The following is a 12,372-nucleotide window of genomic DNA, read 5'->3' on the forward strand; positions in this document are numbered from 1 at the left end:
AGATTGCCTTTTTAATGTTTTTATACAAGACTTGGTGCATAAAAACAAGCAAAATGCAAAAATAATTGCAAAATGAATACTTTAAACGCAGGTGTTGATTTTCTTGTTTAATCAACTTGAATTCCAATAACTTGCACCTTTTAAAGATTGGTTTTACTAAGATTATGCTCTTGCGTATCTAATTAACTGAAAGACATGAACCCAATATGCATGTTAAAAAAGGGTAAACTTCTTCATATCATGACAATCTCTATAATGTTGCAAATAACTAACGATAAGATAAATAAATTCACGAGTACAATTTATTTTAAAAAGCAGCTATGAATGAAGTCAATGATGTCAAAAAATGTGAACATTAATTTATCATGGGGTAATAAGTTTATATATTAGTTTGTATGTGGAAAAGGCGTTTGTTTTGATGTTATTTGGTAAAGCACATGTGAAAAAGGTATTTTTGAATAAATGCTCTATATAACCTTAAGATTAAAAAAATTAAAAGAAGCACGTTCTATAATCTCGGTTTATTATGCGGAATACATATACATAAATGCAACATGAAAGGGTGATTGTCAAATAAAACAAAGTTTCGGTATTCATAGGTAAAACAATGACTTCCATGACAAAAGACTAGCAAGACAAAAACATGAGACAAATGACGAAATGAACTATGTTCTCACCGCAAAACTGTTAGGTATACTAGTATATAATTATATAGAATACCGTCTTTTTTGTTCTTTTATTGAATCATAATACAAATTTTAAAAAGTTTATGTCAATCAGTCATGATGACTCTCGGCTTAAAAGGATAAATGAAACTAAACAGGCTTTAATAGGTCTTACATTCACATGTAAGTGATAGTTAATTTAAACCACAAAGTGAAACAGCCAAAATGATTAATACACCAATGCCAAATGTATACTATTTCCGTTATACATTTTGGAATCTATTGAGTATCAACTCCAGATTTTTTCATTAATAATAATAATTATTTTTATGAAGTCGTAAACATTTATTTAATCCGGTAACCTTTAATCACCATATATTCGAGAAAATGAATTGGACAGGTTTATTCCCCTATATTCTGACTATAATAGGAATATTAGAACTAGGTTGCATGTTATTTCGATTAAAATTCATGATATTAGAACTGATATATGTGCATGTACAAATGTACATTGTCAAGCAAATTACGGGGCATAAAAAGGATCATATTAGAATGAATCAACGGGGCATTAAGAGGATATTAGAACGAATCAAGACCTAGCATATATTATTTCCTCTCTTGAAAATAAAATTCTAGATTGGTGCTCTTTGAAGAACTAAGAACGGTAATGGCGTTAACTGGAAGTTAATTTGGTGTAGAATCATGCGGTTTTTCCGTAATTGTCACGTGGATCTGTGTGGGAATTTCTTCCTCAGCTAAGCAGTCCGTTTTTAAGTCAGAAGGGATGTTTTCTTTGTCTGCATCGACAACGTTATCATCGTCGCCGTTTAAGACATGATTTTCATTGTTTGTGATGAAGATTTCATCCTTTGGTTTCTGTTCATTGGTTAAACTATCTACTTTGCTTGAGTCTTAGCCATTTAGAGTCACTTCGGTAATATCTTGGAGAAGATTTGTTTCCTTACTTTTTTCTTTGCTAGTGTCTGGTTTTTCGGTATCTATGCCATTCTTTGTTTCAAACGAAGTAAGCCTTGATTTTTCTAGCAAGATTTCCTGTTCATTTAATATTTTATCTAATATCTTATCATCAATGTCCGGTTTTTCTATTATCTTATCAAGTCTTTGGTCAACATCTGCATGCCCAGGTACCTCATCCGGATTTGGTTCAACAGAATCCAGATGTTCTCGTCCGGATTCTGTTGGAACATGTTCACTTTCATCCCGAACCGAAAACGCACCAACAGGAGTGGGTGGAGGCTGAGCATGCAAAGAGGCAGAATCGTCTGCCATTTCTCGTGGTCGGCGGAAGTACGTTTTTGGTGCAGTGCGACCGGTGACAGATGAAGAACAGATTCCGGATTTTTCATATGTTTACTCCCTTTGAAGGTCACCAGCACTACCTCTGTAAAAAGTAAAGATAAATCTTGTGTTAACGAATTAAACAAGTTCATTGTTCAGAAAGTTAATATCTCTTAAATCAGTTAACATTATTTTTTATTACATACATGTATACATTATTGGTGTTTTTGCTGCTTAAATCAATGACTTCTGAGAATATATGAGTGTAACACAATAGGACCACACCGTACATATAAATAAACGACATATTAACTTTTTAATATATGTTGTGTTTCGTATATTTGATTAATAAGGACATGTGTGTATAAGGCATAATAATCCTTATATGTCCTTGAGAACCATTTAGGTACTTATGCACTCTATTTCTATTTACTAATTATGTGTTTGATGTAGTCAATATTGGTGTAATTATTAATGTGAAGAATTATGGGTCAGCGTTGATGAAATATCATAATTGAACGAAGTGGTCAGTATCTCTTATTGGTATCTAAATAATTAAACGTATTGGGAAATGACTTAATAACAATCACTGACCACAATCAATTTTGTAATTGAACGCTATATTAAAAATCTGCAAGTAAATCGAACTAAGCAATTTCATTAATGACTAGAAGTTTTCCAATAATTAATACCAGGATCTGACGATTGGAAATATGAAGATATATATTCTAAGACTGGACAGACCTAGAGAGAGAACAAGAACTTTATACAAACGTTTCAGACGTACCACTATACGAACTTTGCGCCCCCTGTGCTAGTTACTAGTTTGGCTTCCAGTGGATATACCAAGTACTAACTCAGATATAAGAACTGTAACTGTGCTGACAACATTGTTCTAACTGTATATGCATGACGTCTATATTGTGCAACAGTAACATAATAAATATATGTTATATATAACCAAATAAAAAGCATTGTGTTATATGAGACAGTGTATCAGTATATGAAAAAAACCCTCTAAGAATGATAATTAAACATAAATTCTATACATGTACATGTATGTATAAAAATTTTTAATATTAATAATATTAATATTTATAATATTTTTTTAATAAGAAGAACTACAGCGTAATTCTATCACGCAGAATGACACAGCAAAGCAAAAATTATTCAATAAGCAAACAAAATTAATTAATCGCTTGCACATAAAAAAGACAAATAAGACACATGTTCACAAATGTGATTCGACACGAACATCTATAAGTGGGTGTATGTGGTTGTTGTGTAAAAGTTGTGTCAAATGCACTCGCACCTTCAAATTTTATAAGTATTCTCTCACTCTCTCTCAATTGTCATAAAATACTCGTATTATTTATGGAACAAATAATGTCTTTATTATTTTTACAGTATCGGAAAAGGGGGGGGGGGGTAAATAAAAATGCCTATTTCTGAAGCTGCTAAATCCCAGTTTACGCATTGATGTTCTTTTGGGGTGGGGGCGGGGTGGGGGTGGGGTTGTTATAAATTTAAGGTATTTTGAAAGTATCGAGAAATTTAAGTCTAATTAACTTGTGTCCCTTTCTTACTTTTGCCTGTCTGGGACAAAATTCAATGAAGTCTTAGCCATATGTCATTAATTCTTATTACAGAAATAAGATATGAAAAATATATACTGTTACTGAAACGTAGTTACTAGAACATTGCTAATTAAAAATATCGACATCTCATTTCATTAAGAACTTCAAAAACTTTACAAAATGCTATTGCCATTAAAGGTATATTTTCATTTACATTATACTTACGGATTCCATAAAGTTTTATTATATCAAATGTTTGGAATGAATTGTTAAACAAGAAAAATAAATATTTTGAAGTCTTTTCCAAAGAAATGGTATATATCATGAAGAGAAAATGAACAGCTTTCATATTTGTAAAGAATCTTCAGGAAAAAGCATTTGGAAATGTAAAATTTTCCTTATAAATGGCAAAAATTTTTGGATATCATTAAATTTTTTTTAAAAATTGTTTTCTTTGAGACCTTAACATTACCGGTCTATTTACTTGTAGTACATTAGCTATATATGGAATGCAATTCATTGAAAGAAAACCATCATTTAGTAACTAGAACGATTTCATAATGCTCTTATTTTTATATGCCAGTGATTAACATTACATTTGATTCAATGTTTTCATGGTTATTTTGCACAGTTTAGGTGGAATTTAATTTAAATTGCGCAATCCTTTCGTTTCTTCGTGGGGTGCTTCGTAATAATACCAATAGAAAGTATAGTTGTTTGCTACAGTGTATGTGTAGAATAGGTGTATTGCAAAATCTTTTGCCCAAAAACCTTCTATGCCATGCATGCGTGTTACATATATCTGTCTAAGAACTACATGCACGTACTAATTAATTAAAGATATTTTTTATTGCTTAACAATTTAAAAATGAATAGGATAATGATTTCTACATATTCTAAATAGAAACAATCTAGATTCTATAAGCCAAATAAATAGAAAAGAACAGCTAGAGATGGTTAGAGAAGCGACACGTCTACAATATGGCGACCACCACCACGTGCTACCACTAAAGCCACCAACTTTTCTTAGGTTTCTCATTCTCACTTTCAGTGTCCCCGTGCACCAAGTGACAAGTCGTGGAGTGTTCTCCCCACGCACTGCGGGGCCTTCCCCCAGGGTGCTGTGAAGAACCGGAAGATAGTAACCTTTTACCCGGCGCTGTAGAGGGGTGCTTCATCACTGGTTTTGACGTCACGTCTCGTCGACGTCAGAACGCGGCGAATCTAAAACAGTATCAATATTTTTTTTCTATTCGTATTATAAGATTACTTACCAACCTCCGATATGGTACATTGTAAATAAACTAAGTTTTTGAATCCAATACACACTGCATACCGTCGAGTTCTGACTTTGTGGTACTTTTGTGCAGTTAGAGACACCTGCATGCCTTTTGATTTTAAACTGAATCGAAATTAACACTGAATAGTGAATAATCAAAAATTTATTTGTATAAGTTTTTCCTATTTTAGTTAACAGTGTCTGTTCGTCAAAACTTTGTTGTCTTTTACATTTTTCTTAGAGCAAATAATTATATATTATTACAGGTACATATATCCCATGTTGAAAATGAAATGGACCAACTAAGTATTTTCTTTTTAGTATGGTAAAAAGACTAAAAACTATAATTTTCTCCAACTCAAAAAGCATTCTTCACAGTGACACGTATGAAAATGGCCATCAATGTTACATATCTGTGAAAGGAATTTAGTGATTAAATAACATTTTCCTTTTTTCAATGAGTTTTTTTTTTAAACCATATACCATTGTACAGTCAATTTTTTTTCTTCTGTGTACAAGCAATGCATTGTCTAAGTAAGAGGAAATACATAAAAGAGGACACTGTTACAATATATAGTATCTGACCTTGGTATAAATACCATTTTTTTTCCTTTCATCTTTTATAATGTATGTCTTGTCACTACGAATGAACGGAAAATTGGATTCAAAATAATGTAAAATATTCTTTTCAGGAAATATCAAAGGAATTATTTTAACAACAATGTATTAATGCCCAATTGCTCCCTATATAAACTGATTAATGCCCTTCTGTCAAACTCCACCTACAAATGGGAATATATTTTGGAAAAAAAATTGCTTAATCAATAGCAATTAAATCATTTAATATGCTGATTTTTTGTAAACCATACGATATACTTAGGAACAAGTCAACGAAAGAGTTCATGGAATAGTGAATTTTTACAATATTTAGAGATATTTATAGAAATTTTAACAACTATTACCTTAAACTTTTTTGTCTTCAATTTTAACCCAGGCAGCTTTTCAGGAGATGTGCATACACGTATTGAGCAACACTGCTGAAACTGAAAGGTCTAAGATCATGGATTAAAAACCTAGAACTCCATTTTGCCTGGGGGGAACTGCAGGTATATTTTGACCTTCATCCCTTGACCCCTGGATAGCATGATCTGTCATAAATATTCCTTGAGGATTCGTTCTTGGCATGTATACCCCATAGACTGACAAACTCTTGGCATCAAGCAAATGGGATCTATGAAAAATTGGAGCAATATTTTATTTTTTAAAAGCATGAAGTATGCGATTAATTTTAAAGTACTGAGAAAGTACATGTACAATATCACACATGTAATTTTAGATAAAAGCATAAGCATTTGTGTGAAAAAAATTCAATTGGTTTTTTCTTAATTTAATATTTCTTGAAGATATATTTTATTGTTAATTAAACAAAATATTAAAAGTACTTTCACCACCATATTTAAAATATGTCAGGCAACATAACCATATATGTTCTGGTTACTACATAATATCATTTTAATTCATGAAGATACACATCTACTTATTAATGTTATCCCCGCCACAAATCCCACCCACTCTCACCTTCAATCAAAAGAGGGTGGTCAGTTAAAATTGGTAAATATTGTTGTTCATGTGAATAATAATTAAAAAACAAGAAATGTTTGTCAAACATTGATTTCCTCGTATGGCAACAAATTAGCGAAGATTAACCTTTTCTTTAATGCAAACTCACTGAAAATACAGCTCTGAAATATGAAATCAGGCTAGGGTAAAAATTTCTCATCAGTTTGGAAATCTTGGTATCCAATGAAGGGTCTTTTTACAAGGATTACATATGCGCAGTATGAGATCACTAGCCCTTAGCGTTCAAAAGTTTTTTTTTCATAAGTACGAAATTCACCAAGTTCAAGGTCAAAAGGTCAAGGTAATTGGTAGCTTTTGAATAGTCTTGCCACAAGGATCTGTAATGTATGGAAGCCCATGTTCTAAACGTTCAGAAGTTACGGGAAAGGTTTGAAAAATTAATAAGTAGGTCATACTCGAAGGTCAAGGTCATAGGGTCAAAGGTCTTGCTTTCAAATGAAAGGTCTTGTCACAAGCATTAAATATGTAAAGTATGAACTGCATTACCCCTAACCCTTTCAAAATTCTCGTCACGCTTTGCTTTTTTAAAGTAGGTCAAATTCCAAGGTCAAGGTCAAGGGTCAAAGTTCTGGATACCCATTAAAGGGCCCTCTAAGAAGTATTACATATGTGAAGTATGAAAGCTCTATCTCTTACTGTTCAAAAAGTATGGCCAAGGTTAAAGTTCTTTCATAAGTACAGAAATATACAAGTTCAAAGTCAAAAGGTCAGAGATTGTGGTATCCAATGAAACTTCTTTCCACAAAAATATATATGTGGAGTATAAAAGGCCTGGAATCTACCATTTAAAAGATATGGCAAAAGAAAAGTTTGGAATTTTTGTGTAAAAGTGGGTCAAACTCCAAGGTCAAGGTCAAAAGGTCAAATTTAATTTGCTAATATCCAAAGAAAGGTTCTTCACAAGGAATAAACATGTGAAATATGAAAATCATTATGATAGTTCCACCTAAACAAAAGTATGTGCAAGGTTAAAGTGTTTTGGTGGACAAACGGACAAACAGAGAGACATATAGAGAGACAGAGACAGACAGACGGACGGACACGACAAAAACTATATATCCCCGAAACTTCGTTTACGGGGGCATAAAAAGACTATGTTTAAAATTAACAGAACAGAAATACCTGATGCTACGTACAGTAAACTAATTTTTTTTTAAATTCACATTAATTATATTTCGGTTAATAATGGAAATATGTTTGTATGAAAATGTAGTTTTATATTCAAACAATGAATTATTTGTCAGAAGAGGCCCATGAATACGACAAGAGCGTATTAAATAATAAATCGTAGTTTGTGTAATTGTTTTCTCACGAATTCTATTACTTTAAAGAAAAACATTCTCGATTTTTAAAATGACATTTGTACTTCTGGCATTCTCAAGAAGATACAAACAGATTCAAATTAACGCATTTTAATGCATAAAAAGTATCTGTTTATAACGAAACTATTCAAGCGCTCTGGTCTATGTTTAGTAAAAATAAACACGAAGTGTACTTTTACTAATTAGAGACGAACTTGGTATAAAAAAAACTGGCAAATGGAAATCACATACAAAATGCCTCTATGTATTTAACATGTACTTAGTATATCTATTTAAAAAATACTACTGTATACAGGGAAATTTTCGCCCCCGTTTAATTTTCGCCCCTTTCGCCCTCGTCGGAAGTGGGCGAATTTAAAACGGGGCGAATTCAAAGTAAACAGTATAATATCTTAAACAAAAATCTTTCTGGGCGAATTTAAAACGGGGCAAACTTGTTTCCGAATATGAAAGGGCGAAAATAACACGGGGCGAAAATAACCCTGTATACAGTATGTTGCATACTGATATTTAAAGTTTTAAAATTCTTTGTCAAGTACATGTGTATAAAATTGGGGGTCAATGTCAGATGTTAATTTTTAGATACAGTCATTGTATTACCAAAAGATGTTAATTTCATGTTAGAATTTAATCAATTTTTTCCTGGACTTTCAGAATATATTTTCTATAATTGTCAAAATAAAAATGAAAGAATTCACAAGAAATTATTAAATAGATATTTCAGACCTAGCATAAAACATTTTAGTATGTCCGTCTCATGTTGTGTAGAAGAGGAAACATCTGAAAGGCATAGGACATCGGTTGTTGTCAAATGAAAGTTAAATTACATGAAAAGTTGTGTCAAACGTTTATTTACTGTGTGCTATGGGAAAACAGTTATTTTTTATTTCAAGATTATGTATGGCATAAAAACGACTACAAAGGTCATCCAACTGTTGACATGAATTCATTGACGGATCTGATTTTCTGGTGCTTCGTTGTTTGTTTCCTTCTTTTATATTGTCTTTCATTGTTCCTGTTACATTGTCGTTAAATGTTGGCAATCCATAATCATTCATTTTAATTCAGTTAACGATCATTTTAATGTGTGGTTTTGGTGTTTATGAAATAATAGATATAAATGTCAATTCCTGAAAACAGGGAATTTTTTTAGGAAATAAAAATAGATAAGACTTTTCATGAATTTAATTAAACATACTGTGTTACATATTATTGTTGACATTTTTAAAGATTTGATTATTAGTTTTACAACGATTATTTTAATGATAATCTTGTACATACATATACTCTTCAAAAAAAGAAACGCATAGTGGGAACAATGCCCTGAAAAATGTATGATAGTTTTGTCATACCTTTTATTTTTGTATAGATACGATGTATTCGAGTGAAATGCATGATTTTTTTTTAATGCAATTGTTAACTTTACAGCTCTTCTACAAGTCTCACAGACAAAAAGACCGAATTTTGCAAAATTTCCCCAAAAATTTTGATCTCAATTTTCATTTGTTGAATTCCGATGCAATTCCTTCAGGTACAAAGGGGCTATCAAAAGCGGAGGTTCTCGATATTTTGAATCTGGTTTTATCTGAAAAATGACGCTTCCTAAAATTGCTGCATCTGAATGTTGCGTAGCACAAAAAGGAAAATGGGCGACTGGAAGCAGAGGTACCGCAATCGACAATTGCAAGAGGTTTTAATGTTACACACAGACCATATCTAACCTATAAAACATAAACCATTAACATCGAACACTCATTGTTTGCAAAAAAATATGGTAGACTACGTGTGACATCAGCAGCACAGCATCACTTCTGAGGATTACGTAAATTGCATGAATGTAATGCAAGGACGTCATCTAAAGCATTAGCTATCGCTGAGCTGCACAAATCATCTAAGAAGACCGTTTTAAGTTGACTGCGAATTATTGCAAGAGGATTATTTATGCCAATGGTCCGACCCCACAAAACCCCAAATATCGACTTCAAAGATCTCAGATCGATAGATTATGACCACAGCATCACTGCTGAACATTTTGGTTAACCTACTAGTTCAGAATGTTTATCTGAAAGCCTCTTATAAGTTTAAGAGTGCTAATGCTTAGTAATGAATGTAAGATAGATAACTGCCTCCAGGACGTTAAAAAAAGTTGTTGGTGGCAGTGTAATGATATGGAAAACGGTATTATAAGAAAGTAGGATTGATTTGGTTCGAATTCAATGGAATTTGATGGAAAAAGGTATTCTAACCATGTTCTACCTACGCATACCCAATCAAATTTGCAGCATCTTAGAGCCGTGTTGCAATCTCACAATACACAGCCACATATGGCTCGTTTGACACACTTATTCTTGCAAAGAAACAACAATCTGTTTCAGTCACAGTCATCTAAATCGCTAGATTTAATCCAAATTATGCAGCATTGGACAAAATGGATTGACATGATTTGCCAAAGAAAATCGCATCCCCAGACTCTGCAACAGCTGACCAAAGTTCAACATTTTGAGTGGGAGAGTATTCCTATGCAGTGTTTATTACACACATTTGCTTCCATTAGATGCCGTTTGTGGCTATCATTTGTGTCTGCGGGGGGCATACCAGATATTGATCTTTAATGGTCTTAAACTGACTATAATTTAAAACTTGTTGAGTAATTATGACATTTAGATAGTATTCCTGTTAATTGCTTACCACATTTCTGTTTTATCAATGCATCATTTTACTAAGTAATCTTTATGTTCAATGCATCACTAAAATTCTACTATGCGTTTCTTTTTTTGAAGAGTATATAATTGGAAAAATATACAGTAGAAACTTTGTTGAGAAAGTCTAATTAATGCTTTTAAAAAATTTTAGTCTTGGAACTGTTTGTTGTTTTATAATTAAAATAAACGGGTCAAATGCATCCATTTATAAACCTGCGTAACACTGATCTCCATTGTAAATTGCACATTTCAAAAATGTGAATTTCTCCTTTCCTTATTGGTCTCTCGTACTATTTACCCAACGAAGTTGGACAATCGCATACATTTCTTTTCAGAATTTGTTATATGTGATTTGATGTTTAAAAATCATAATGATTTACGAAATCGGCAGTAATGTATTCAGATAAAATTTAGATAAAATTGATTATATTTTATGTTAACGAATAAAGAACGGTTTGTACTTTGGATGTCTTGTTCATAATAAATTCACCTGGATTACTGTATGACGTGCTTGTCTTATTTTTCAGTACGATAATTATTTTTTTCTTCTTTGAATAGTAATCGCAAAAGGTAAATAATTCCCGGTAAAAATTTTGAACAGATTACATAGTGCCAAAATAAAAAAGTCGTACAGCTCAGTATAAGTTGTAAAATTGATTAATTTTCTTTTGATATATCTTCACTTCGGGCACTTATGATTGTAAAAAATTCATGTAAAATGTGTTTTATAAATAAATAATAAAATGAATTGAGACGACTGCATTCTTCATTAAATACGTATTTTCATATTATAATCATTTAATAATTGGTTAATTATTATATTTACAGGTTGTGTTTATGGAATATTCATGGAATATACAAATGGACTGTAATCTCGTAAAATTTGTGTTGGAAAAAACACGAACAAGTATCATTGTAGATGTGTGACTTTTAATATTCGTGATCTAGTAAACACATGTACGAGTATATAACATAGTATACAAGGTCAGATTTAAATTACTTATAAATTAAATTCTGTCCCAAGAAAAGTGCATCCACTTCTTATGTATTATAGACATTTAATGAATGATGGAATCGGTGATTTGTTCATTCTAAGGAATGTTTTACTTGAAAGGTACTTAACTATATAGCTAGGGATCCTTCACTACTCAATGGCCCAGAGTGCCAAGCAAAGGTCTTAATGCGAAGCTCTTCATCGATATATGGCAATTTATCTATTTGAGTGATACTAGAAATAATTCTCAAATTGGACGTAAAACAATATTCACTCGATCAATGAATCCAAACCACTTCGTCTCATTCTGTAGAGCGTTCACTTCTCGATCAGAATGTCTTGTGTTTGCGTCCCTAAGTCGATAAAAATTGTGCCCCCCCCCCCCCCCAGCAATTTGAAGTGAAAGTTTCGGGTCCTTCAGACGATGCCTAAAAAGATACCGAGGCCTCATTTCATTGCAGGCGTTTGTACGATTAAGAACCACACTGCTCAATGTCCAAAAGTGCCGACTCTAGTTCTAAATTTGAAGCCGTTTACCGGTGACGTCTCTAAATGAGTGAACAGCTCTCGAACAAGATGTTCAAGACGTTCTGAAACAGCATACAATCAATCTATCTGACCACTTTGCCAAGAGGCGACTGCATTCTTCATAACAAACGTATTTTCACATTACAATCATTTAAAATTTTGTTGGTTATCAAATTCGCAGCTTGCGCTCATGAAAAATTCATGGGTATTACAAATTGATTATTATGTATACACGCATTTCTCGTTAAATTCGTGTTGGATATAAAATATGAACTAGTATCATTAGTAAGGGTACATATTTGTATTGGTAAAAACGTTAACATATTAAGCATAAATTCAAAGTAAGATATACGTATAAATTTAAT

At 32.2% G+C, this 12,372-nt stretch overlaps 1 pseudogene; it reads right to left on the reverse strand.

Annotated features, from left to right (window-relative positions):
• Positions 1 to 1,298: 1,298 nt before the first annotated feature.
• Positions 1,299 to 8,841, reverse strand: LOC134250497 (uncharacterized; annotated as a pseudogene).
• Positions 8,842 to 12,372: the final 3,531 nt, after the last annotated feature.

The sequence above is a fragment of the Saccostrea cucullata genome, unplaced genomic scaffold, assembly GCF_032062105.1.
Source record: "Saccostrea cucullata isolate Sc308-1 unplaced genomic scaffold, CSIRO_AGI_Scuc_v1 ctg57, whole genome shotgun sequence".
Classification (NCBI taxonomy): domain Eukaryota; kingdom Metazoa; phylum Mollusca; class Bivalvia; order Ostreida; family Ostreidae; genus Saccostrea; species Saccostrea cuccullata.